The sequence below is a fragment of the Tamandua tetradactyla genome, chromosome 5, assembly GCF_023851605.1.
Source record: "Tamandua tetradactyla isolate mTamTet1 chromosome 5, mTamTet1.pri, whole genome shotgun sequence".
NCBI lineage: Eukaryota > Metazoa > Chordata > Mammalia > Pilosa > Myrmecophagidae > Tamandua > Tamandua tetradactyla.
Genome location: NC_135331.1, coordinates 80,701,755 through 80,729,071, shown reverse-complemented (window position 1 = coordinate 80,729,071; position 27,317 = coordinate 80,701,755). Strand labels below are relative to the sequence as shown.

At 42.2% G+C, this 27,317-nt stretch overlaps 1 long non-coding RNA gene across 2 annotated transcripts; it reads left to right on the top strand.

The window, feature by feature from the left end:
• LOC143682548 (uncharacterized) lies at positions 1-27,317 on the top strand. 2 transcript variants are annotated; one of them, XR_013175182.1, is made up of 4 exons: positions 1-635; positions 17,272-17,344; positions 25,533-25,582; positions 27,176-27,317. It is a non-coding gene; the product is annotated as an uncharacterized LOC143682548 (long non-coding RNA). The 2 variants fall into 2 exon arrangements; XR_013175183.1 differs by lacking the exon at positions 27,176-27,317 and adding an exon at positions 26,395-26,493.

The window sequence follows — 27,317 nt, the reverse complement described above, 5'->3', positions numbered from 1 at the left end:
AGTGAAGGGGAGTGGCCCCGGCGCCGTCCAGCTGCAGCCTACCCTCGCCTTTGGAGTCGCATTCTCGTTGGTACTCCACTGAGGGCCGGCTGTGTGTCAGGCACGTCCCTACCTGTGGGTGTTCGGAGGTGCAGTGACTCACCCCAGACCAAACTCTAAGAAACGGGTGAGCCAAGGTTCACAACTAGATCTTCCCCGGCTCCGCGCCTGTGCGCCGACGCCTGCTCAGCATGGAGGTTCCGGGAGGGGAGAGCCGTGGTGGGGGGTTGAGTCATTTGACTTTGTACCCGCTGGGGTTCCCTCCAGGGCCCCCACCCTTGCTCTAACCCTTCATCTCCCCTGGTGGGTGTGCTGGTGTGGCACTGTGACGTCCCCCACTAAAGCCGTGCCCGTTTAGCCCATCCCACAGCGCAGCCCTGCTGTGGGCGTTTCAGTTGAGGCGTGACGCAGCCCATTCAAGGGTCTCCATCTTGTTCGGGAGCCCATTGTGAGAGCTCAGAGACACTCCCCGAGACATTGGGGGTCAACTTAGAGAGCACCTGAAAGCAGAGCCAGGAGAGAAGGTGCAGCAGGCGTCACCACGCTTTCCCGCTCACAGAGGATCCCCGGGAGCCCCCTGCCCTTCCTCAGAGAAGGTACCTTCCTCTAGATGCCTTAACCTTCTCATGGCCTTTGAACTGTAAAGTTGTCACCCAGGAAATCTCATGGGAATGTAAATTTGTAACCCAGGAAATCTCATGGAAATGCCAACCCATTTCTGGCCTCCTGCCTCCCGGCAGTCTTAGCAGCCCGAACAGTGGGTGAGGGCTGCGTGGAGGAGGCGCCAGCTCCTATAGCCCCCTCTTGAGCTGCGGTAAAGAAGGAGTGCGCCTCTGCAGAAGTCTGGTTCACCTAATTCCTTTTATTGTAGTGAGTTGTTTTTATTCTACTTAGCAGATAATGCAAACCTATCTAGGTTTAAAACGGTTTACAAAATGTCTGAGCAAACCCCGTCATTCTCCCAGAAAGAGCTAAAGTGGACTTACTGAGATCTCCAGATGTTGGTTAACTGACCTGTCCATCCCATTCCTTTGCAAGTCCAAAGGGAGAAGCAGGAACTGCCTTGCCTCATTCTTTTTTTCACCAGCAACCAGCATAAATCTAGCACATAGTAGGAAGCACACAATGAAGTACCTAGAAGGAGACGCTTCAGAGGAAGGAGATTTTGTTTAAATGAAAGTTTATTAAAATAAGTTATTTCTAAAAAGAAAGGCAGCTTTTTGAGTGAATGGAATAAGCCAGGCAAATGTTTAAAACTAGATTTTCATCACATTTAAGAAGACAGTGCCAGCTGTGCTTAAGATTGTAGTTTTTTACCTTTATATAATATTGAATGGTCTATACAAGTAAGCTCAGCAATGCTTTGTTAGTAATGCTTTCCTGAATTTTAAAAAAACCTGTAATTTGTGCATAAAACATTGAGTCGTTTCTGGAGAGTATGGACTACAATATGAGAAGCAACTGCTTGATTCTTCTTTTCTTACCTGGGAAAGCTTAAACCACTTGTCCTGCTAAATTGCTCAAAAGACCCACCTCTGCTCACCTGGTGGTAGAAGCATCAAAGGAACTAATTGACCCCCCCCCCCCCCACCAGGACATGCCACAAACCTCAGTCCTCTCAACTGTGAAGGAAATGCCATGTCAATTATGGAGCAAAGTGGTCAGGGGGACTGAAATTACGACTGGGTATAGGACCTGGGAACTCGTTCAGTTATTGCATCAGCATTTACGGAGAACCGCATGTAGACAGAGGCGCTGGGGGGTGAGAGATGAGTCTCATATGCCTTCCTCTTCTCGAGGAGTATCTAATTACAGAATAAATAGCAAGGAGGTAGCGGGTGTCACATTCCATAAAAGAGGTGCAGGTGAAGTGCCAGGGGAGCGTCAGGCAGGAGGCCGTCTGTCCATCTATACTTGCACTGTCACTGCCACTTCCTTTCCACGCCTTTCCCTAAGAGTGGAAACTGAGGAAATGCCACAGCAGATGAAAATGTTTTCTGAGCAATGCTGAGAATACATTATATGTTGGTGAAAGTGCATGTGTGAAAGATATTTACATTACCATTATTTATAAATTTCAACAAAACAAAGAAAATTGATATAGAGCATTTATGTGTTGAGCTCCTTTGCAGCTATTTAAAAAAAAAATCCTATTTGAAAAGGGGTAAATACCATGATGTACTGCTAAGGTTAAAAATCATGCTTGAAAAGGAAGAAGGATTTATATATATGAGTTGTGTATAATAAAATTTTGAAAGCACAACATAATAAAAGGTCAAATTAACCATGGTTTTTACTGAGTTGTACAGTTGTGGGCGATCTTTTAGTCCCTGCGATTCTCTGTGTTTTCCGAGGGTTCTGGACCAGCATGTATAACTTTTGTGTCCGTACTAAAAACAAATAAATTATGATGAAAAGGTCACTGTGTCCATTCCCCCAATAATCACATTTTGGAGCCCACAAACTGTGGTCGGTCAGTACTAGCATTAGATTAATTTTGTCTGTTCTTGCGACAGCTTGGCAGGACTGAAACCAGACTGGGAAAGCCCTGTTTTGTTGCTTCTGCCTCGCACGTAACTTGAGTTTTTACCAGCGAATGTTTCCTATTTGCTTTCTCATGAGAATTTTCTCTCTTCACTCTGCCTAAATATCTGTCCCCCCAGGGCCCGAGAGCCTTGAGGACATTATGTGAAGTGAAATAAGTCAGATACAAAAGGACAAACATTGTACGATCTCACTAATGTAATATGTGAACTCATAGACATAAAACTTAGAATATATGTTACCAGGATATAGATGGAGCCTGGAGAATGGGGAACGGTTGCTCAACATGTGCAGAGTTTTTAACTAGACGGAACTTCAACGTTTGGAAACGTTATTGTGAGAATAATAAACGGTGAGGAATTGTGGGTAAGTGTGGTGGAAAGGGGAAGTTTAGTTCATGCATGCCACCAGAAGAAAGGGAGGAGGTTAAAACCTGGGAATGTTGTGGTGGGCAATGATAGTGATTAAACATGCAAATATTAAAAGTTCTTTCAGGAACTAGTGCAAACGTGTGACACTATTATAGGGTATTAATAATAGAGGGGTGTATGGGGAAAAAACACTCCTATTGCAAACTATGAATGATAGTTAACAATGGTCTTTTAATACTCTTCCATCAACAGTAACAAATGTACCACACTAATACTAGGGGTCTATAATAGGGAAGATAAGGGATATGGGATGTTTGGGGTTTTCTTTTGATTTTTTTTATCTCTTTCTTCAAAGTAATGAAAATGTTCTAAAATTGACCATAGTGATGAATGCCAGCTGTATGACGATACTGTGAGCTATTGATTGTATACTTCAGATGGACTGTATGGTATGTGACTATATCTCATAAAATTGTGAAATAAAGAAATAAATATGTGCATGTAAATTTCCCCCATGTCATCTGCCAGGAAAGAGAGGCTCTGGTGCCTTGAGGGCCCTGAATCAAGCAACTCTATATTGGATGTTTATTTATTTGTGCACTTATGTGACACTTTGATAAACAAAGGCTTTCTATGAAAACAAAGCAGGTTGTTTTATGGGTAGGCATAATTTTAGAGCCTCTTTTCCTCTTGGCTGTTGTCTGCTGTGACGCTGTGTCAGAGGAGTGTGCATGGCAGAGGAGTGTGCGTGGCAGAGGAGTGTGTGTGGCAGAGGAGTGTGCATGGCAGAGGAGTGTGTGAGTCAGAGGAGTGTGCATGTCAGAAGAGTGTGCATGGCAGAGGAGTATGTGTGGCAGAGGAGTGGGCGTGGCAGAGGAGTGTGCAGGTCAGAGGAATGTGCATGGCAGAGGAGTGTGCGTGGCAGAGCCGTCCACAGGGTGGGTCTCCGCGTGGCAAACACTGAGGATGGCTGGCTGTAATGAGTGTTCCCACCGGAAAATTTGCCTTTGACACTTCTTATCATGCGGATCCCACTCTGAGTCTGCAATAATTCAAGTATTTATCCACACTCATGCCCTCGGGCATCACGTGGAGACCAGTAGGGAAAAAGAGGGACAAGTTCCTGGTCCCAAGGAGCTTATTGGAGTCAGACGCTGGACAAACCCACGGATGACAGTATAACCACAATGTGGTGTGTTCCACGAAGGAAAGACAGTTCCCAGAGAGCATAAAAGGGGACCCAGGGGACACCTCTCTGAGGAGGTAGCAACTTTTGAGTTGAGGTGTGAAGAATAAGAGGACGTTCATGTAAGTAAATACAGGGACAAGGGAACAGCCTGGGGAAAGGTACGGAAGAGAGAGATGGACATAAAGAACATGTGAAATGATGATTATTGGTGTATGCCACAAAAGCCTAAAGTGCCAGCGAAATACCTAAATATGAGGATGAGGGTTGTATTCCAATGTGATATGTGGCATTTTACAACAGTCTATGGTACTGAAATAATCATAAATTTCAATTTCTGATCCCTGCTACCTGGAGACTGGATGCCACTGCAGCCTAGCCCCTCTCTTCCAATTTGAACAGTTGTCTGGCTTAGATGCTGAAGGCCACTATTCCCCCACTTTGGCCTGTATTTTTCCCTATGTCAGCTTGCTGCTTTGTATCCGAGGGGCTGGGTCTTTGAAACAGAACTTCTACTTTCTTTACCACCAGTGACAACTCACCATTCTTCACCCACCATCTGAAAGGCCTCTTTCTGTCTGTCCCCTTTTCTTGGCTGAGTACTTGTTACTTAAATATGGCCTGAAAGCAGTTTCATAATCTGAAGAATAAACAGATTGCCTGTCAAATTCTCTTTGTCTGTTCCATTGTGACCTACTAACATTTATAGTGCTTTGTGGAAGCGTGGCGAAAATGTTGGCTGCCTACATCAACTATTTCCATTACAGGAGAAGGTGCCATGCTGGCTTTCAGGCAATGGCTGGCACCCCCACCTCACAGCCATCTCTGACCAAAGGCAGTGGGATGGGACACTCAGTAGTTATGCATAACTTTGAATCATTTCAGAAGATTCCCTTGAAAGAATGGATGCAAAGAAAAGATTTTTAAAATAAAAACCTCCTTTTCTAAAGTCATTGTTTGGGGATTCTTTTTTTTTTTCTTCTTCTTCTTATTTTATGTGGATAGTTGTTGAATATGCATTTTTAAGAATTCGTGATTTTTAAATCACAAAAGCCAAGGATATGGAGAAAGGTAAAACAGAGGGTTTTTAAAATTTTTGCAATGGAAAGGTCATAGAGTACATTGTCTCATCTTAGCTTCATTCCTTCTGCTTAAACATCTCCAGCCATGTGGACCTTCCAGTGCAATCCATCACATTTTTGGACAGCATGAATCATTAAGCAATTCTTCCTAATGTGAAAACAGAATCCCCTTTTATTTTCCGTCCACTGGCCACACTTCTGATCTGCACAGGGCAAAGCAGGCACTCTACTGAAACACTTTTGTGAAAAAATAGTGAACTCAATTTCTCTAAGCATCTGGTTTGACTTAGTTATTTCACAATCACTTTCTCCTAGCTGGTACCAAGTTTCTTTATAATTAAAAAAAAACATATTTTCACCTAATTATGAAAATTCCCAAACATCTTAATGGAGAGAATGTTTTTTTGTTGTTTTTTTTTTTGTCATGGGAAGGCAGGTTTTCTTCTAATGGCTTTAAGTAGAAAATGAACACTTTTCTGAACATGGTGAATTTTTTTTTTCCTTTTCATGATAACACGTTGGAATTTTAGGAAAATATTGTGAGCTAATGCATGTTCTGGAATGAGCAATGAGAACCACTGATCCTGCTACTTGGAGACTGGATGCCACCGCAGTGCTGCCTTCTCCATAGCCCCGCTAGCTCCGTGCATCCCCAAGAGCCAGTGATTGCTGGTCAAATAATTACTGAGCTCAGCTGCCTGATTCATTCAGAAATTACTGCTATTGTACTTTGTAAAATGATATGTTCCTATGATCTCTCTCTCTTTTCAGCAAACCAAAATCCAGGATATAATTTGATCTTCATTATGGAGAGGAAGGCAGAATTAGATAATAGAAGACCTGAGGAGTTGAAGTAACGGGATCAACCTCGCCTTTCCCCATCCGGGGCTGAGCAGCTGCTGTTCATGGCACACGTTAATTTGACAGGAACTAAGGAAAGAGTGTTTTGAGTCTAAGACCTGAGGCTAAGGGCTTTCCCGCCCTAACCCGCACCTCCAAAATGACCCAAATCTTAGATTTTCATCTCATAAAGGGAGCAACCAACGCTGCCTCTTTGCATAGAACTGCCCTTCTCCCACCTGCTCCCAGCCGCCTCCAGGAACCGATTCGCCACATCCTCCTGGACTGCCAGCACTAAGAGTGGCAGGAGGTGTTTTGCTCTCCTGTCACTTGTCTCCTCAGGCTATAATGATCTGAGTTCCTAGGTGCTGCAGTGATGCACGAAGAAATCCGAAGAATATCATATGCCTTCATTGTCTTTCGTCATTGGCCCTAAATTAAATAGTTCTCACCCTGGGTGAAGGTAGCCTGGGGTGGCGGGGTGGAGCAAGCGTGGGCTGCAAGCCAGAAGACGTGACTTTTCATCTTTCTTCCGCGGGCTTAGCTCTGTGCCGCTGGTCAAGTCAGTGAACATCTCTGAGTGTCGATGTTCTCGTCCATAAAAGGAAGGGATACACTGGATTATTTCTGAAATTCCTTCTGGGTCTAAACTTTTTTGATCCTGTAACTTGAAGTTGCACTATCAAAATCATGACAGGGAAAACACTTTAAATATTGAGTAAAAGTGGTTAAATTCAATGCCATTGACTCCAGTGACGACCTACTGTTTCCTCCATAAGGTAATTTCCAATTTTGGCTCCTATTTAGAACAGCTGGTAATGTTAGGAGGTGACAGAAATCCAAGCAATACTCTTTTTATAACATTGTACTTTTTTTAAAGTTGGAATCACCTGTTCAGAAATATTTTGAGTCAACCCCCCACATTTCATAGTCTTCGTAATAAAATGCTGAGAAGCTCACAAACTTTACATAAATATTTATCATATCTGAGGATGCTTGAAAAGTAATGAGACTGTTTCTAAAAGCCACACTGAAAGATGCCTCATTGTGCCAAATATCATATCCTCCTTGCTATAGGGAACTAATATTTTAAGAATGGATAGTACTTAATAGGCCCCTTATTCTCCATTCCTTTGCTCTTTCTTTCATCTACAGAGAATGTAAAAATTTTTTTAAAAACCTTCTACAATTAAATCCTGGAGGTAAGCAAAAATGTCATTCCATATTGGAAAGCTGATTTAAGGTTCTTTGAAGATTTTCACATAAATTATTTTATAGCTCTTCCCCTTGTTAAGTACACAGGATGGTAATATTATCCCCAATTTACAAGCAAAAATAAACCTCCTAAAATTGAGAGGCAAACCTTAAACGAAAGGAAAAGAGAAAAGGAGGCCAGTCCCTTGGAGTGCTGGGAGATTTTATGCTGGAAGAGAAGAACCATCAACCTGGATTTCTTTTGGAACAGAATGCTGGAATGCAGAGAACATTGCATTAGGCTTGTTTTTCCTAAAATTAAAAGCCATCAAACAAATGCTGAAGACAAGCTCCTTGAGTCTGAGGTGGTGTGTGTCTTCAACCTGATGTCAGGCACCCACGGTCTCTCCGTCTAAGTGAGCCTTGAAGAGGATTTCTTACAACCCTGACTGTGCCTGGCAACCAGAGCCTGTGGGGTGCGCATAGGATATGTCACCCCAAAGCTCTGTCTGAGCTTGTAGAAATTCCACAAAGCCACGGTAGCAGATTTCCTAGGCTGCTGACAGGGACTGAAATCACTGTGAGCTTACTAAGGGAAGACTTTGTTGTAGAAAATCTCACTGTAATATACTCAAAGGTCTAAAAACTTTTTTTTTTTAGAATAAGGTCATCTCTTTTCTCCTTGAATTCTGGATCAACGAGTGAGTGACCTACTGCCCGAGGAAGCACAGGTTGGTTCTGGAATCTCATTCCCAGCCCATAAGAGCCTCAGAGGTGAGCAGCTAGGTCAGAGTGGCCATCACATTTTAAGAGCTCATCAGTAGAGCCCAACAGCCTGAAGAGACATCTTATATCATTCCAGTGACCCCTGCAACCCTCCTGCAGGTTACTTCACACTTCTTAGCTTGAAGCCTTTACAGAAGCCATACAGGCTGTGAGATGATTCCTTTCTGTAAAATCGTGGAACAAAGACACACACTCTCTGCTTTCTGGTAAGCCTTTCTGAGCTACCAGGAATTGTGGTTCAGCTCAACAGCCTGTACCTTTTACAAACAATATCATTTCTTTCAAATGAGGATAATAGCAAGAATATTACTATTATTGCTAATATTATTGCTTTCTTTTTCACTCTTTTCTCCTCCATGAATGTTTGGAAATGGTAAAAAAAAAAAAAAAAAAAAAAAATCTGGGTTTCCAGGGCAGTAGTAACAACTTTGGACAAAACATCTTCAATAGAGTGTCGCACTATTTGATTTAGCCCATTTGAAAGCAGTAACTTTCTTGCTGAGACAAGTAACATCTTGCACAACTTGTTGGTTGTTCAGCTTTGTCATCTGATTTCTTAAGGAAAATGCCCAGGAGTTTGAATTTTAACAACCTCTGCTTCATGGTGCTTTAGTAAAGTAAAACACTTGAGAAAAGTTAGATCCTGGGAGAACCCAGTCTTACAGATTTGTTTGGTGAAAGAAGCTGTCAGTCATGGGGCATAGCTAGAAGTGCGGGAATGGAGACTGGACTTCACCATGAAATCACCCAGTTTCAGAACCCTGCAACTGTCTTTGGCTGGGGGAAATTTGTGTTGTCTTAAGTTCTGGAAATTAAACTACTAAAGACTTGTGGTAGGAATAGAATCATAGTTCCTTAAAGTTGAGAGAGTCCTTAGAGGTCTTCAGTCCCACCTCCCACAAGATTTTGGAATCTCTTCTATAACTGCACAATCTCTGCTTGTACATTTACAGAGGTGGAGCACTCAGCCCTCTTTAGGCAGCTCAACCGCATGTTAAATGCTTCTATTTTTTCGGACTTCTTCCTTGAACTAGAATTTTCTTCCCTTTAACGCCCATCTAGTTCCAGTCTTTGGGACAGGGTAAATTAATTAATTCCGTATTCCACCTGACATTTCATTTGGAGGCAACTATTATAATGGCCCTGGGCATTTATTTCTTCAGGCTAAATATTCCTCTAAAAATAAAGTTTTTTCTACAATAAGACTGCCAGAGCTGAAATTTAAAAATTGGATAAGACTTAGTATGGTTGGTCAAGACTTAGTATGTTAAGGGTGTCTTGTATGCCTGTAATTATTTATAAATTATCTGTGATCCCAATCAATACATCTATAAATCCTTTGTGCTTCACATACTTGGTGCTATTCAAGAATTGAATAGAAAATCCAGAAATAGAGCACAATGTGTATGAGAATTTGGTATATGATAAAGGGAGCCTTTCAAATCAACTGAGTAATGATGGATTAGTCAATAAATGACATTAAGATACATGTCTGGTCGCTTGGGGGGAGAAAGAGCTTGATCTCTGTTCCACTCTTCAAGTAAAAATTTCAAGATGAATCAAGCATTTAAGCATAGAAAATACCATAAAATTTTCCATAAAGGAAAATTCCTTTTTCCTGATTTTTTAAAATCAGGGATTTAAAAAATATACAGTCTTGACATAGCAAAGGCACGACACAAAACCAGAATCATAATGGAAAGAAGCGGGTTAAATCCAAGTCAAGGAAAATTTGCTACTGCTATATGAAAACATGCCATAAACAAAGTCAAAAGACAAACTACAAACTAGAAAAAAATATTTTAATACCTAAGACAGAGGGCTGATTTTCTTAATATACAGAGAGCTCTTACAAATCAGTGAATCAAGGAAAAAGATAAATAATATAACTGAAAAATAGATGCAACACATGAACAAGGAATTCATAAAAAAAAAAAAAAAGAATTCCAATTTCCAGTAAAGATATGGACTAATGCTTAATCAGACTCGTGAAATAAGAAATGCAAAATAAAAGAAGGTGTCATTTTTCACCTATGAAATATTTTTAAAATACAGAGAACTAGAAGGTGGTGCAGGAGAGGAAAGGCAGCCAGGGAGGAGGGGCAATGTGGAAATGGTTGACAGGAACAAGGGAACCAGCCTAAGTTTCCTTCCACCAGCAGCACCACCTGTACGAATTTAAACTATGGCTATTGTTGCATGAACATATGATGAAGGGTCAAGATCTTTCTGCAGCATTACTTTTCATTAAGAAATAAGAAACAATCTAAGTAATTATTAATGAAAAATCATTAATATGTTATAGAGGTCAATAGGAATTATTAAACAGACTATGGCACATTCATGTGATGGAATGCAGCAATGACATTTAAGCAATTGGACAAGAAAGAAAAGGGAGAAAAAAAGAGTCCCTGCCCACCCAACACAGACACATATCCAATTTACTAAGCAGTGTGCATCTCATCAATAGAACTCTCTTTTTAGAAAACTGGGCCAAAGAGTAAACCTTCAGTGGATCAAGTTTATTTTCCACCTGGTCTCTAAATTACCCTTTCTTCCTTTTTTCCTCATTCAGAAACGCTAGAGTTCTTACCACTTCCTTTCCTACCCTTCTTTCCTCCCACTACCCCATAACAAAAACCTACTCAAATAAAGAAATCACTATCACTCACTCACACTTACGAATGAATTTTCAGTATAGTCTCCCCCGCAAGATATTTACATTTAAGCTCTTAACAGCTGGTGAGGAACAAAATTCATTACCCCTATTAATAGAATTCCAGGCAGAATTCCAGAGCTAGAACCCTCCTCCCCCCTAACCATCCAGCAGCAGCACCACCAAAGCTTATTCTCTCATTAAAGCTAACAGTGCTTGGTTAATCCTCTCTAGAGACGCTTTGCTTAGGCTTCTGGAGCCATGATAACATACTCACTTAACTTTATTTAACAAGAAATAGAGGAGAGAAACTCATATTTTAAAATCTTCCCCAGGAAAGGTGCTCAAGGGAAAGTGCAAAGAAAGATACAGAGATCTTGAGTGAGTACATCTTTTCAAGTAGATGTTAGGTGAAAGAAGAGCCAACAGAAATAAGAGCTGGAAGGAGCATTGGAGATCACCAGAGCCGACGTTCTCATTTCATTCACAACCAGAGACCAGAGAGGTGGAACACAGAGGGGTGGAACGCATGTGGCTCTTGGCGGCAAAAGTGAGACCAGCCCTGAAATCTCCACGCTGGTTTTGAGTTTGATCATTCCTTCGTTCATTTATGAATCAACATTGAGGCTCAGTGGGACCCAGGCCCTCTGCAGTTCTGGAACAGGGTCGTGAGTGAAGCATCCCCAGCTCCTGTGGGAGGGGCGCGGCGGATCCCTCTGTGAGAGCTGCGGGTCAGGAGCTGCTCCCTAAACTTGCTCTAGGACCTGACTGACGGGCGCGACACATCAGTGTGCAAACTTCCCCGATCCGTTGCAATCCGTGGTGTGCTTAGGGGGAGCTTAGCAGGTGCTGACATAAGTATTTTCTCACCACCATAGACTTCAGGGGAATTTCAATTCACACTTTTCTGACTCACTGCATGTTTAAGTACCTACTGGGTTGTTAGGACAGGACGACTCAATATCCAAGATTCTCCTGTCATCCGTGCCCTGAAGGAGTCAGGACCTTCGCGTTCTTCCAACAAATACATAGGTAAGGAAGAAAGCAAAATCACAACAGATTCTGTTCCTTTTGTAAACTCCAACACACCACATTTTAGCCAGTGCCAGATTCAGTCCTCCAACTCTGCAGAGATCTATGGGAATGCTGCCATGGAATGTTATATTTGGTAGAAAGAAGGGTGGAGAAACTTTCGTCCTGGCATATGTGACTGACTTTAGGTTCACAAAACGTATCAAATAGACATATATTGTGGAAGAAAGACTACATTTTTCCTTGAGCAACTTCTGCAATTACGCTTTGAGATAGGGCCTCCACAAATTGTCTAATGCCACCCCTAGAACGCCCAGCTGATCCCGTAGAAGCAGGGGGGCTGGTGTAGAGTGCAAGGTGCCTGTCCCAGCCTGGCACTTGTTAAGTGGCTCTTGGTTGACTGGCCTGCCCAAGTGCTCAGTTTCTCTGCACTTGGGGTCAGTAGCACCTGTTGGTAAGAACTGTAATGAGACTCGGACGTGGGGTGTGTGATTGAGGGTCCAGCCCAGTGCCTGGTACATGGCAGTTATTTAGAAAACACACATTTTTCTCCCTTTCCTTCCACTTTCTTTCAAACACTGGCTTTTCCCACATTGTTAGGGAGGTCAACCCTGCAGTCTGGGCGTAGGTCTCCTTTTCCGGCCTAAAGGCTGTCATCTTTGAGGAGCCCTGGCTGGCCACACTATCCTCCAGCTGGCCAGCCCTGTGCTCGCTCCCCACTTCTTAGATGGGTGCCCTGTGTCTCAAGGCTGCCAGGACTTACTCACGGTGTCACAGGGAAGCTGAACTTAGGTAGAGTCTCTCCTCGTCAATTACCGCAGTTGCTGTGAAAAGAGAGAAGGGTGCATGAAAATGTCCACAGTGCATCTGCAAAACAGTATGCTCCGTATAATTTCATCTTGCCTTGTAAAATATCCATCCAATCCATTGGTCTGTACATGCACAGAAAAGATTCAGGGAATGATGAGCACACAAAACAGTGTTTATTTTTAATGAGTGGAACTCATTTAATTTGAATGGGGAATCTTATCTCTCACTCATCTGTCCTGCTGTACTGCTTTACTCTTTATAAACAATTATGAGAAATGTCAAGAATATAATGAAGAGAAAAATGTATATTCAGTTTTAAAAGGCCTGGGATTTGGTGTTTGAAATGTTCTTGAAAGTAGTAAGAGCGATTTAGTCTTTCATTAGCCCTTTCTAAGTATGTTCACAGAGACAGCTACTTTTGGATTACCTGATACATCACAATCTGAGCTCAAACTTCAATTAAATTTGGAGGTGACCATTAGCGTTACCTAAGTCTCCCTGCCAAACAGAGCCCATTTTTGGTTTTGAGTAAATTTTGGTGGGTTCTCAGATGAGAACGTGTGCAGACATGACCACAAAGGATATATGAGGAGGCCCTGAGTTCAAAATGAAAATAATGCATCTTTAGATTCAAAATCAATGAATTTTTACAAAACATGTTGTACATGTCCCCCTACCATGCTGTGTATTTGTATCCATATTTTTTTCATTTAAGTCTCAAAGCAAATTGGTGAAATACCTTATACTGCTTCATACTTACTTCTGAGACTGGGGTTTGGTAGAAAGACAAGGAGTGGCTTGTCCCGGTCACTCAGTGAAGGCACCAGAGCCAGCACCCAGACCCTGTTCTTATGGCAGATATCCTTTGTATATATTTGCAATTACTTGCAGCAAACCCTATAGATTCCCCAAAACCAATATCATCCAGTTATTCCTGAACGTTTTCTTCTGTGTCACTATAGCTAGTATAAAACTGGTTAATGACAATTTGAAGACAATAATATCTGCTGTGTTCTCTTCAGTGAGTTATTTGTCTTAAATTAGAATTTTACTGTGCTTCTTTGTGGCTAAACAAAGCCTGCATCTTGTTGTAAGTAATAGAATTTATTTATACTTGATAGCCTTTGAAAAGTGGCGCACTTCAGCAACTCAAGCAGAAAGCCTTCTCTAATTCTTCCAGATGAAGTGACATAATTACCAGATAACAGTATTGTTAATGTTTTAATATTGGCACACGCCTATCTGTGAGGTTCACCGGGGGTGGAGGATGAATTTGTGTTGGCATCGTGATCCCGCCTCTCAATGTTGGAGGACATCTATAGTGACCTAAGGGTCACCCAGGGACCAGAACCTGCATGACCAGTTCATTTTCTGCAGCTCCTGACGAGTTTGCAGTGAGACAGTGTCTTGTTGATGCCAGGGTTCTGGCCAGCATTTCTTGTTCATCATTCCTCATATTTGTCTTTGCATCTTGCGTGAGTCATTGCCGCACTTGTCATCGAGCCTTCCTGGGGTGAAACTCTGGACCTCTTTTTCTGTCATCCCAGCCAATCCTATTGGGTGAGTCTACCTTTAATTATGCTGTTTATTTTACATAAGCTTACAGATACTTGGGAATGCCAGCCCCAAGTCAAGAGGTAAACTCTGTTTTCCTTTGCATAAGGCTTGCCAATAAGGAAGGCATAACTTTGGGGCGTGGATGAGGAAAGCTATATATGACCACATATCCCAGCATGGAACCAGGGTTAATACCCTTGACCTTGAACAGTTACTGTACTCCTCTGGGTCTCATGTCCTCCTCCTTAGATGAGGTGCAGGTCTGCCTGAGCCCTCTCCTGGCCCATGGAAGATGTCTCCAATCTGAGCTATTCCCTGATGATCCTGGAAATGGCTACACTCATTATAGCATCCTCAGTAGATGCTGGTGTGCAAATAACTTTTAGAGACACGTTTTCTTTTCCAACTTCTCTTCTACCACGGTTGACTCTTTTGGAGGCTATTTGTGTTCGTACCTTAAGGCTGCTAGAAGAGAACAGAGGGAACAACAAGGACTGGCCTTCTTGGATACTCTCCCTTGGGGCTGAGGCTCATGAGAAGGAAGTCCAGCACTCTGAGGGGATGATGTATTTGATGATATTTCACACAATTGCCCTAGAAACCTTGTGTTATTGATTGGGCTGAGGAGGTCACCTTTCTGTTTTATGGAAAAATAAGAGATGATACCTGAGAAGCATCTTATTCCTCTTGTTAACAAGCCTTAAAGTGCTTACCCCGTGCCATGCTTCTCTTCTAAGTGCATTTCAAACATTAATTCACAGTTTGGTTTCCTGGTACCTGCCCATGCAAGCAAATAAACAAACATTAATTCACTTAGTCCTCATAATGCCCCTGTATGTGAAGATGTGAATGCTATTGAGGCTGTCTTTTTGTTTTTTTTTTTTTTTTGCTTGGACAGGCAGCACTGGGAACCAAAGCCAGGTCTCTGGCATGACAGGCAAGAACTCTGCCTGCTGAGCCACTGTAGCCCACCCAAGGCTGTCATTTTTACAGACGAGGAGGCCAGGGTCCTTAGAGAATCAGAACCAACAGGAGACATCTGTAAATAGTACGACAGTTTGTAAAATGTCTCACACAACTGTGGGCTGCATCGGTCCGGATTCCACAGGGTAGGCTGCGAGCTGGCATTCCAGTAAAGGTCTTCCATGAATTAGCCAGGAGAGGCTGGTTAAAGTAGACAAATGTTCTCTCTCCTGACTGCTGAAGCTACCACTTCCTCTTTCAGAGTCTCAACTGATTAGATTAGACGTCTCTCATTGAAAAAGACGTGCCCTTAGCCGATGGCAGATGCAATCACCATGGATACAGTCAAAGTTCTGATGATTTAAGTCCACAAAATACCCTCACAGCAATGGTTAGGCCAGTGCTTGCCTGACCAGACCAGTGGGCACCACTACCTGGCCAATCTGACACCTGAACTCAGTCATCATGGCGGTTAAGCAGCTTACCCACAGCTACAAAGCTGGTCAAGGGTGGACCTGGGATTTAACCCTTTATTCTGCCTCTACCCTCAGAAGAACTATGCTCTTCTGCTCCTTCAAGTTGTGGAAATCCAATAAAGTCTAACGTGCTGGGGTGGGATGGAGTGAGGCATTCCTGAAAAGACAAGAGACTACTTAGTGGAAGAGCATAGGCCCGAGGCTTGGAATCTATACCTGCCTACGCCATGTAATAGTGCTGTGAGGATCGCGCTAAATGCTACATGCAATGGATCTGCATACTGAGTAGGTGTTAACACAAGCACGTGCCTTCTGCCCTGCCTTTCCCACAAAAAGGAAGATGGCAAATTTGTGAAGCTAGGTCAAAATCCAGGAGACATGTTCTATGTGCACTAAATATAGCTCCATACTTCATTCCACAATGACTTTTTACTAAATGTGATAGTGTAAGAAATGAATGAATAAATACAACCAATGGTTTAAGAATTCAGAGAAAGAGGAAAATGAAGAGAAATTTAAGAAAGTCAGGTGCTTTGCACTTGCATTTACTCTATTCTAAAGCCACTGGTTCATTGAATTTTAAAATATAAAGGGTGGGATTTTTTTCTGAGCCCTAATTTTTAAAAATAATTAGCTGAATATTTAGAGAGTGATTATATGAACAAACCCCAACTCAATGATATTGTTTACCTCTCATGGTTCTCTTGTCACAAAGACGCTGAGATTTCTTTCCATTTGACATGCTCAGTGATTTTTCAGGGGTATTCTCCCTCCAAAACACTGTTCCATTCTTCCCTTTCTTAGAAGGCAGCACCCAGCTTCCAGGAGCTCAAAGCATCTCCTGACGACTAGGAGAGCATCTCCTGAATTCATCCGGCCCTCCTTTTTACTCCAATGCTACAAAGGTGCTCAGCAGTTCATTCCATGGATGGTCCCATTCATGAAGCAGGATTCTTATAATTATCCTACTGAGCACAGGACATCATGATAATGCCCACATCAGCCTGAAACAGCCAGAAAAGGCTTTACAGAGATGGCTGGACTTGAGCTGAGGCTTGAAGAAAGAGAGGGAGTTTAGATGGAAGAGGGATCTGAATGGGCAAAGGCAGGAGGAGCCATTAATCCTGCTGGACTAGGGAGGGAAAGGGGGATGAGGCCAGATGGCCAGCCAGTAAGAGAAAGTTTCATTTTTATCCTGTATACACTATGATGTATTTTGTTAAGTTGCTTTAGGTTGTAAGTGACAGAACTCTCAATTCAAACTGGTTTAAGCAGAAAAAAAGTGGGGGTGGGGCGAGTGTGAGTCACTGGCAGCTCACATAACTGACAGTCCCCACACCTTCTCCATCTGGGCTCTCGTGGTACCCAGGATCTCCTCTCAGCAACACATTTGCCACCTTTCCGATGGGCAGCCCTCTAGCTTTGTTTCAAATAAATAATTTCAGAGGCAGAGCTGAGGCTGGGCTGGAGATAGAAAATGAGAGGCCTGGCCACCCAAAGGGGCACCGGTGCTAGGGTTCAGGAGAGAAGAGAAAAGAGGCCAGACTGGCAGAGCTAATAGGGTTAAAGAGGTAGCCCCTTCCAACATGAAGAAGTTAGACTGGGCTGAGCCCAAATACCCCTAAAGAGAAGGAGGAGGATCAAAGGAGGAGGAAGAATTGTAACAGAGAAGAAAGGATTTAACAAAGGATTACGAGTGCTGAATTACCATATTGCTATCTCTTTTTGTCTTCAGTGTCCTGGAGCAGCCTGAAGGAAACACCTGAAATCCTGGAACTGTAACCCATACCACACTCTGAAATCTGTCTGTAAGTACTTGTTACAATGTACTTTGAAATTTATTGCTTTTTTGTATATATGTTATATTTCACAATAAAAAAATGCTTAAAGAAGAAGGAGAAGGCATTGAGGTAGCCCAGTTTCTGAACCTTAGGATGCAGGGAGGGAAAGTCTAACCTTTTCAGTTCTAACCTTGGGAAACTGGGTAAAGTTGGGACTTTCATCAAGATAGGAATACAAAAGGTTTGATGGAGAATAGTGGGTGAGCTTGAAGCTGAATTACCATCTGGGACATGCGGATTTGGGTTTCTAGCAGACTCGAGCTCTGAAATCCATCCTGGGCTGGACGTATGCATTTAGGACTCTTCAGGGCATATGGACTACTGAAGGTCAGCAGCATTTAAAGGCTTGGGAAGAGAAGGAGGAGCAACTGCAAAGGAAACGAAAGGAAGGCAGTCAGAGAGGCTGATGGAGAGAACGGAGAGGCAGTTACCACAGAAACAAGGAAAGAAGGAGGAGGAGAAGTGTCAAATTATAAGTGAAATTAATTAAAATTAGATTTGAATCATGTCCATAGTATGTGGCAAGGGAAAGGTTACTATCAAATCAGGTCAAATGGCAGAATCCATGCCTTCAACAATTGGCTATTGAAATATCGCAAGTACCTATTCAATCAAGTAAATCAACATGTTTATTGGTTACCTGCTAATGAAAGATCATCCAAAGGATAATGGAGAATAAACAATAACAAAATGTTTTTCAGTCCCTGAGTACCAGGAGCATAAATTCTTTATTTTATGTGTAATTTGAATTCAATCTGGCATTATAACTTAATTTGAAACATGAGCTGAATTTATTCAGAGGGGTTAAGCTTTCTAAAAAGGGAAGGTGGTTTATATACCAAAGTATGTAATCAAGATCAGAGAATTTTGTTTAAAAAAAAATCAATCATGTATGATTGTGCTCATCAAAATTATTCCTCGTTATCTCCATTTAAACCCTAATAACTATTGCAACTTTATCCTATTTCTGGAGTTTTCTTGCCACGAGAACAACTTCCAACTTTGCCTGCTCAGTGGCTTGATAGAGAAGGAGGCTTCCCCTCAGTGGCAGTGGCCATTTAAATGAGTCCAGTCCAGCTCTGTTGAAAGCACCTCTTCCACTTTTCCCTCTCTTCTCTTTTTGAATAAAGTGAGCTAATGGCATCTATCTGAAAGACGGTCACTTCTTTCACCCTGCTTGTCTATCTTTTAGCTCCTGGGACTCCCATTGTTTCATCCTAATCTCTCTTGTAATTTAATATGACTTTGAATTTTACTTCCCAGGGTCTCCGTAGTTCCCATGACCTTGTAGGGACTGATTTAAGGTGTAGGGTTTGGCCCTATAAATGTTTGAGTACATTTGCAATCCACTCCTGATTTCTATTTGAGTACATTTGCAATCCATTCCTGATGCCAGAGATTCCTGTTTCATATCCACCAGTTTTTTGTGGATGCTCAGAGGCCTTCTTCCCTAAACTTAGAATATTTCCAGTAGAAACACCTAGACCAAATCAAAACTTCTTGTGGCTTGCATTATCTCATTCCTCTTCATCTCATAATTCAGGCTTGGGTCATCACCCCTGCTGTATTTTCCTTGCTCTGAGCACCATTTTCATTCTTGTTTTTTTCCTACTGATGGAAGATGTATGATGACATCAAAAGGCAAATAAAGATCATTTCTGAGATCTCTGCCGTTTTCGATCTCCTTGCCTCTGGCCCCTCCATCCGTATGGATAGTCAATGGCCAGTTGTTGTGGGTAGCTGTGCATGCGCTTGGTGCTCCCTGCAATTACCCTGTCCACAGCCTCTGCCCCTGCACAGCCAGCGGCCACTGCTTCTTGGGTTACTGATGGCCTCACAACAAGCCCGACTTTGTTCTTCCAGCCATCTCCTCTCAATGCCATCTCATTAAAGATTATCGCCAATAAAAGCAGCCCTGACAAATGTCTTTCTACTTGTAACCTGGTCTGAAACTGCCTGGATATCTTTTCTTGTTGAATGGACTAAATATTATAAAATAATTTAGTAAAGAAATGTGATCCATCCCAGTGAATATTGTCATCTACTTTTTTAGGAACTGTGTTAAGTACAGAACAGTAGCCTTTTAAATTATTGTTATGTTCCAATAATAAGGTGGGCGTAATTTCAATTCATATCTTTTTTAAGTATAAATTGTAAGAGCTGACAGTGAGAGAAATAAACAAGGCTTAAAGAGGACTCTAAATGTTGAGACTCTTGTCGGGATCTTTAGAAGTTAAAGCTTTTTATGGAAATTATTAAAAAGTGGTCAAATGTTCTGTGTCTAAGACGGAAAGCTGTCAATAAAAAGCCCTGTTAATATAAAGATAATTATATGCTTAGTTTTATGCTTCAACTCGACTAAAGTCTCTCACTGAGCACAAGGTGCAGCCCGGTTTCCTTGGCCCCTGGTCCATCTCCTTGAGACACAATGAGGCCAACTGAGCCAAGCAGATGAGCAGAAATGAGATTTCCCAGTCTGGAAATAATCTGTTCCCGGTTACAGTGGGCAGCAGCTGTTTCTGCTGGACTCCTGACCTGCACATCTGTCCTATCACATTCATGCCACCTTGTGAAGGAGACACTTCTTAAAAAGAAAAAGACAAATTAGGAAGGATGCGGTTAGGAAACGGGTTCCTTGTCCGAGACATGAACTGCTATCTCCATTCATTCACTTATCTCCCAAAGGCTCGCTGAGCTGCACCGTGCAGTGACTGAAGAGGCAGGCTTGGGGCCACCCCTCAGCTCTGCCCCTCTGTGCCTCTGTGGCCATAGGTAGCGGTACAGCCTTGCTGGGACGGCCACTCCTCCCCCCCTGCCCACTGCCCATCTGGAGAGCACGACTGAGGGCTCACTGGGGTAGCCATGCCAACGGGTTAAAACAGCACCTGGCACATAATAAGCACTCACTAAGCATTAGTGATTACTCTTCACAGACATGAAGTAGAGTTCTCGGAAATTCCTGTAACCTATTTCTGCCTTAGAGAAACCCTATGTGTGTGCCTACGGAAAGTGCACAGAGACTTAGTTCTCCTGAAAGGGGCTGATGTGAAATGTGGGAGGGCTCAAAATTTGAAGACAGGGATTGAGCTTGGCTGATATGAAAGCCTGCATATATAAAACTGCTGGGCTCACAATCACTAAGAACTCCTATATTCTGACAGAACAAGTATGTATATAGATCTAGTCTCATTTTTTTTAGGATGAGAATCGAGTGTTAGTTCATTCACCCATCTGAACCTTTAAGGAGGCACGTGTGAGTTCTCCCAATTTAAATCATGAACAATAGTCAGCAAAGCAATTTTTCATACTTGCATCTTTTGACTCTTAATGCGTCTTTTTAACATATATCTTATTTTACTGGCCCTAAAAGTGCAGGGTTGACTCAGACCATCATTGCCCTATCTGCTAAAAGTTATACATGCCCATGTCTTGATTGTGAAAAACATGTTTTTGTGCTGGTACAGACTCACCCAGATGGCCCTGCCACTGATGAATAAATAAATAAATGGAAAGTGCAGGTAAAAGGTGCCATTGTGTTGTCACATGAACATGCCTGAGAGTAGTTCAGAGAGACGAGTAACTGGTTGTACACTCAGGACTCAAATCAAGAGCTCATTCATGTGAAGTTCCTGCTCTTTTCTTTCTGGTGATTTCCGCTGGGTGGCATGCATATGCTAGAGGTGACCTTGGAGAAAGGTCAATATCAGCCAACCACACAAGCATCATTAGCAAATAGGGGTTTGATGTGTCTACCAGAAGCTGTCCTGCTCAGTTGGGCTGAAAGGATTTATTTGAGCAATGCTTCACAAATGGAGATGTTTGTTCATGTTACATCTTTTAATGCATAAATTCAAGTATGCATTACAAAGACTGTTACCACAAATTCCAAGAATTAAATTGTTTCTAGAACTACTAAATGTTCACATTTTAGATATTTAAAAATTTTTGCCTATATTTAAAATGAGCAGTTAATGATAATTTCAACAGAGAATGGGGAGTGTGGACCACATCTTAGGAGAGGTGGAAAAGGTATCTTAGGGGTCACAACAAATGCCTGCAGGCTCCCAGTAGAAGTCAGTCTTTGCAGTAATTGAGAGCAAGCATTTTAGGCTCAGTCAGGTCTGATTTGAAGATAGGGTAGGGAAGCTACTTAATTTCCAAACCTCAGTTAGCACCTCTGTGAAATGGAGTAATAACGCTGGGTGGCTGTCCGGGTTATGCCAGGTGACTGGCCTGGCATGCAGCAGGCACTTGTTAAGGGCAGTTACCCAGCTTCACCACCTCATTCTTTTAAATTAAGTTGAAGGACTGCATTCAAAATGTACTGTTTTCCCAATCATGAAGTGAAATTTCCTGCCAGGAAAGTATTTCTTTCATCTTTCCTTCCAATTCTACTTTATCCAGCTTTGCCTGTCTGGCTGGCTGCTCTCGTCCCACCTCTTGACGCCCAGGGGTCATACCCCACCTGTGGATGAGAAGGGCACCAGACATGGCTTTCTGTTGCCCTGAACCCACCAGCATCTGGAAGCTGAGAACTCCTCGATTTAAAGCCAGAACCCCTGACCCCAAAGGAGAAAGCTGGTCTGGTGCTTTCTCAATGGTCAGGAGGAGCTTGAATTCAGTGGAGCTAAGGGTAGGGTTCGGTGAGTTATGAGGGAGGCCACTGCTCCAACTTTAAAATGGCTGCAGAGGAGAGTGGTAGCGCAAATCAAAATCACAGACACCAGTGAGGCTCTCCCGTTGGCGCCAGCTCCATTCATCCCACCCTCCATGGCCCCTGAAGGGATGAACATTATAGATTTAGTGGGATCCTTGAGTTTTGTTTGAAAGTCTGTTTGCAGCCAGTAAAAATGAACTAAATTGCCTCTCCCACACAAAGAAATTCTAGATCTCAGTAGAGGGAAGATACCAGAGACGTGAAGTGCTTCGAGAAGCAAAATAATGAAGAGTCCAAAATGCTGGGCCATCTCTGCAGCCAGCACCATATACCTTAGGTTTAACAGCATGCACACTGATTTTGATGGAAGAAACCAAGTAATAATGCATTTAATAATATTTATTTTCCTCTCAAATGACAGGAAATTGGTCATTTAAGGGCCATGACATATATTACATATTTCTTCTTTTAAAGTACATCAGGAAGTTGTTCTCTTTCTCCTATTTCCATTGCTATTCCCTCCTATAATATTCAGATTCTTTATATGAATAACTTCTAGAAATGATGTGGGTGAGTGAAATCTATTAATACAATGCCACTGGAATCCAAAAATTAAATTAAGAATAAAGATCTGAATTGGTCATCTCTTAAATAACAAGGCAAATTTTAAGAGGTCAGATTATTTTTTATATCATGTCCATTTTTAAAAAACAGAAAAAATTATTTTCCACAGTCCCAGAGATAATCACTATAGGTAATCTGGTGTATTTCATACCCGTTTTTCTTTTCATACAGAAATAGAGAGAATGTGAGAGCGAGCGCGCGAGAGGGGCACATATGGATACATATATACATCCAATAATGACACTATATACGATTTAGAAATCTTTGCTGTTACTCAATAACACATTGTAGATATCTTATATTATTAATCACCAGTATGAAACATCACTTTTTGTGGCTAAATATTATTCTATTTCTGGAAGTATTTTCTGTTTGATCCCCATTGTTAAGTATTAGGGTTGTTATAAAGTTTCTGTTATTCCAGCTGATACTGTGATGAGTATCCCTCTTGTCAACTCTGATTTCCACAGATATTTTTGTACTTAGGTAAAAAAAAATCTTAGCAGTGTCATTTCTGTACCACACAGTGGATAATATTTTTAGACTTTCCATAAGGATGCCCAGACTCTGCTCCAGAAAGTCTATTCCAATCTCCACCCTGTCAGAGGACATGAGAGTGCCCATTTCCCAGACAGGTGACATCCCTTCAAAGAATGTTTGAATTAGAAGGATTTGGGGGTACACTTCTTTGGGTGGCTAGCTGTGGAGGGGACGGGGGAAGGCATTTGGTGATGATGGTAGCATGAACAAAAGTGGGGAGCATGTGCAAGTTCAGAAAAGCAAATATTCTACGGTGATTGTAGTACAGGCTGCACAGAATTCTGAGAGCACAGCACAGCCAGGTTACGGAGGTCCCTCAATGCCCAGGTAGGAGGGTCAACTGAAGTAGGACAATAAAGAATTTGGAAATGCACGTAGAGATCATGAAGTACTTAAGGAGAGGGAGGAGAGTTAACTGTTTTAAGTTGGTGAGAATTGAAATGAATAGGGAAGGATGCAATGGGGAGCAGGCACCCCGTGATGCTTCATAATTTCTCTGGCCCTTCACATCTTCTACTTTCTAGCACCTTTCTCTCCCTCAAGATACGTCTCCATCCCCAGCTGACAGAAACCCCCAGCTCAGAGATGGTGGCTTTAACATGGGGGCTTTTTGGAGCCCAAACACAAAAACATTTATTTCCATCATGGAAGTTCAGGCACCGTGTGATGAGTCAGGGGAGGGCTGGCTTTTTGAGCTGTTTAAATATTTAGTAATTTTTTTCAAGCCAAGCAAACACAATTTCTGTGGTCTTGGTCTTGCCAAGAAGTTGTTCTGTTTGAATTTATCTGTATGAGAAGTCTTATGAGGTATGAAGTTGAAATCACACTCGGTCACGCAGTCAAGCAGGTGGACTCTATTAACAAGAATAGAAGTACATGGCCCTGAGACTGTCACCCAGATCTGGGCTCGGGTCGCCACGTGACTGATGCATGACACAGCCACTCGCAAATCCAAGAACAGAGGGAGTTGGGGAAGCTGGTCAAGGGGCAGGGGGAAGAAGATGGTCAGTTTTGAAAAAACTAGTGGGTCATCCACAGTCCAATGTCCAGCCAGCACAAAAGTGGTGACTGAAATCCAGAGGAAAGATTTGAGCTGCTTGTCCTGTAAGAGAATTCCTCTGCATATTCATAATTGTTAAGAATGGTGAGAATTCCCCAAATTTCCTCAAAATCAAATTTTGGCTCATATTATATGATTCCACTAAAATGAAAAGCAAACCATGAGCACTTGTTTATAAGTATCATCTTTTGAATTTACACACGCACTCAGTTTGGGGATCATCTTAAATTGCTTGCGTTTTTGACAAGAGTATTTTTTATTCTGTCACTAATTTGTGTGTGCATCTCCATGTGACTCCTTCTTTGCCTTTTTCTGTCTTCTGTTATATAAGATGTCACTGCTGTTTTCACCATGATCACACTTCGACAGTCAAAAAAATAGACATATTTCAGGTGTTGGAGATGAAGGAGGTTGCGTGAGCTTAACCTTCCTTGGTTTCCTCGTGAGCTTTCTGTATTTAATACTTGTTTTATCTGAAGCCTGTGGAGGTTCTAAACTATTAGAAGACACACTTTCTGAGAACTACCTTTCTAGTAGCCTGAAGATATGTCATTGATGTTGGGCAACAAAGTCATTCTCTGTAATCCTCTTGATGTTGTAAATGAAAAAGAAGACGGCACTAGCGCCATCTGAACTTTGGGCAAATCATTTGCTCAAAAGGATCATCAAAGGACCAAGCCCTGCCAAAATAATATATATTTTTAAAATCTAGCAGAAAGGAAAACATCGAGGAGCGCACACAAAAATGAAATGGGTGCAAATTAACGCCATTGTGATTGGAGGCCAACACAAAACAAACTCCCTCCTCCGCCGCGAAGGGAAAGCCATGCAATACAGACATCGAAGGTGCAGGCTCACAGTAACCATCTTTTAACAGCTTTCTTTCTTCAATGCTTTAACCTAAAAAGAGAGAGAGAGAGAGAGAGAGAGAGAGAAAGAAATGAAGAAAAAAAGGAAGGATAAAAAAGGAAATAAAGGGAGAAAAACTGCTCATTGTTATGCCCCCTATTCATCCTTCATTCAAAGTCCTTCACTATGCATTAATCACCACTTTCTCCAATGCACGGGGAGCTCCCGAAGGTGTCCTGTTTTCAAAGAAACACACTTCCATGCCTCTGCTATTTATATGCAGAGGCTGTGGAAATTTTCATCCCAATACTTTGAGATTCCCCCTAATTTTTGCATACTGTAATTGTTCATAAAAAGAAAAAGACAAAGGGATGATTTCATGCTTCCAGGACAGTTGTTTGCATGTCTTTCATTTTTCTTTCCAGCTGTGACTGGCAGCAGAAGGGTCTTTAGCAGCTGTCCTGTCTGCCCTATGGTAAATGTTAACTTTCCTTCACTATCTTTTATGCCTGTCACTTTTATAGAGACATTTTTATCCCTGTTGTCTGGTGTTGTTTCTTCCCCCTTACTTATATCAATCTAATACCTGGGTTTTTCATTATTATGTCACTCTCCCAAGGAGCATTTAAGAAGAAGGAAAAGGATTGAGTTGAAAGTTCAAAATCTCATCTAGACATTTTAACTGTGCAGTAATTAGGTCTCTGACGCCCACTTTACTCTCCATTCTTATGGGTCTGATCACTCTGAAATTTGGGGAAATTATAATGTTGGTTAATAGAAAATTAGCACACAGTTGACAAAAAGAAAATTTGCTGTAATGCCCCTCCTGAGTAGAAAGCTTTCATTTTCTAATATTTAAACAACAGGAGGTGATTGATGGGGTTGATTCTGCAACTAAACTTTAATAAGTAAACCTTAATTAGCAGGCAGGCCACGGTGGCAGACTTCTTGCCTGCCATGCCAGAGACCGGGGTTCGATTCCTGGTTCCTGCTCATGCAAAAAAAAAAAAAAAAAAAAAAAAGCTTAATTGGGAAACATATTTGTGAGTTGGTACAGTTATTTATGCAAAGTTGCAGTGTGTAGCTTATTCCTTCTAAACAACAGATATTAATGTTTTTTAAGGAAGAAAAAAACACAATTAAAATAAATTGAATGCACTTAGAAGACTTATAAGAACCCAACTGTTTAAGGCAAATTACAGGATTATATAAGCTGTAACTGATCACTTCATTAGAGAATAGAATGCTAGATTTGGAAGGAAAGTGTTCTGCTTTCTTCTTTTGCAGGTAAAGAAACTGTGATGCAGAAAGAGTACCTCTTGTCCAAAGCCACTCAATCCTGGTGGAGCACTGAGGCTCTGACATGGTGGAGCACTGAGGCTCTGACATGGTGGAGCACTGAGGCTCTGACATGGTGGAGCACTGAGGCTCTGACATGGCGTGGGCCTCTTTCCCACACTCACCGCCTCTTAGGGGAATTTTGGTGGCCTGCTAGGGGAGGGCCAGCCGTGGGCCCCTTATGAGACTCATGGCCCAGCGGCCTGAGCATGCTGCTGTCCAGTCTCCGTGTCTTGCTTATGATAACAGATGCTCTACGAATAAGCAATCCTGTTGTTGCTATGGTTACAATCACTATCATTGTGGGACCCCTCCCAGCATTGTAACTTTTAGTGAGGACCAGAATTTTCCTTCATGATGAGGGAAGGGAAGGTTCGATCCTGAAAGTTGTTCGCAGCAGCCACGTGTGCAGATGACCTCTGGTGCGTGAAGTCAGGAGTGAGTCCCGCTACCACGATGGGCTCTGTAGCAAGGGAAGGACATTGGAAAATGAAAGTTATAAGAGTAATTGGAGTGCAGAGCTGCAAAGGCCTTTCTAGCTTATCTGGTTCATTGGCCTTCTGTCACTTATACTAGATTTCCTACATTAAGCAGTACAATGTACCACAAAATAGACCCAACAGCTTGAAAGGAAATGAATTCCATCAATAGCAGCCCCCACTTGTGAAGTGCTCCTTTTGTGGAGCACTAGATAACACGTGCCTTTTATAATTATTTCCAATGCCTACAGACAAACTTTCAAGGTCAATATTCATATTAACTCCACTGAGGATGTGAATACACAGAGTGTCCAAGGGACGTCTGGTCGGATTCGCCGCGGTGGGAAGAGCTCACGGATCCAAAGCCCAGGCTCATCTCTCTGCCTCTGGCTT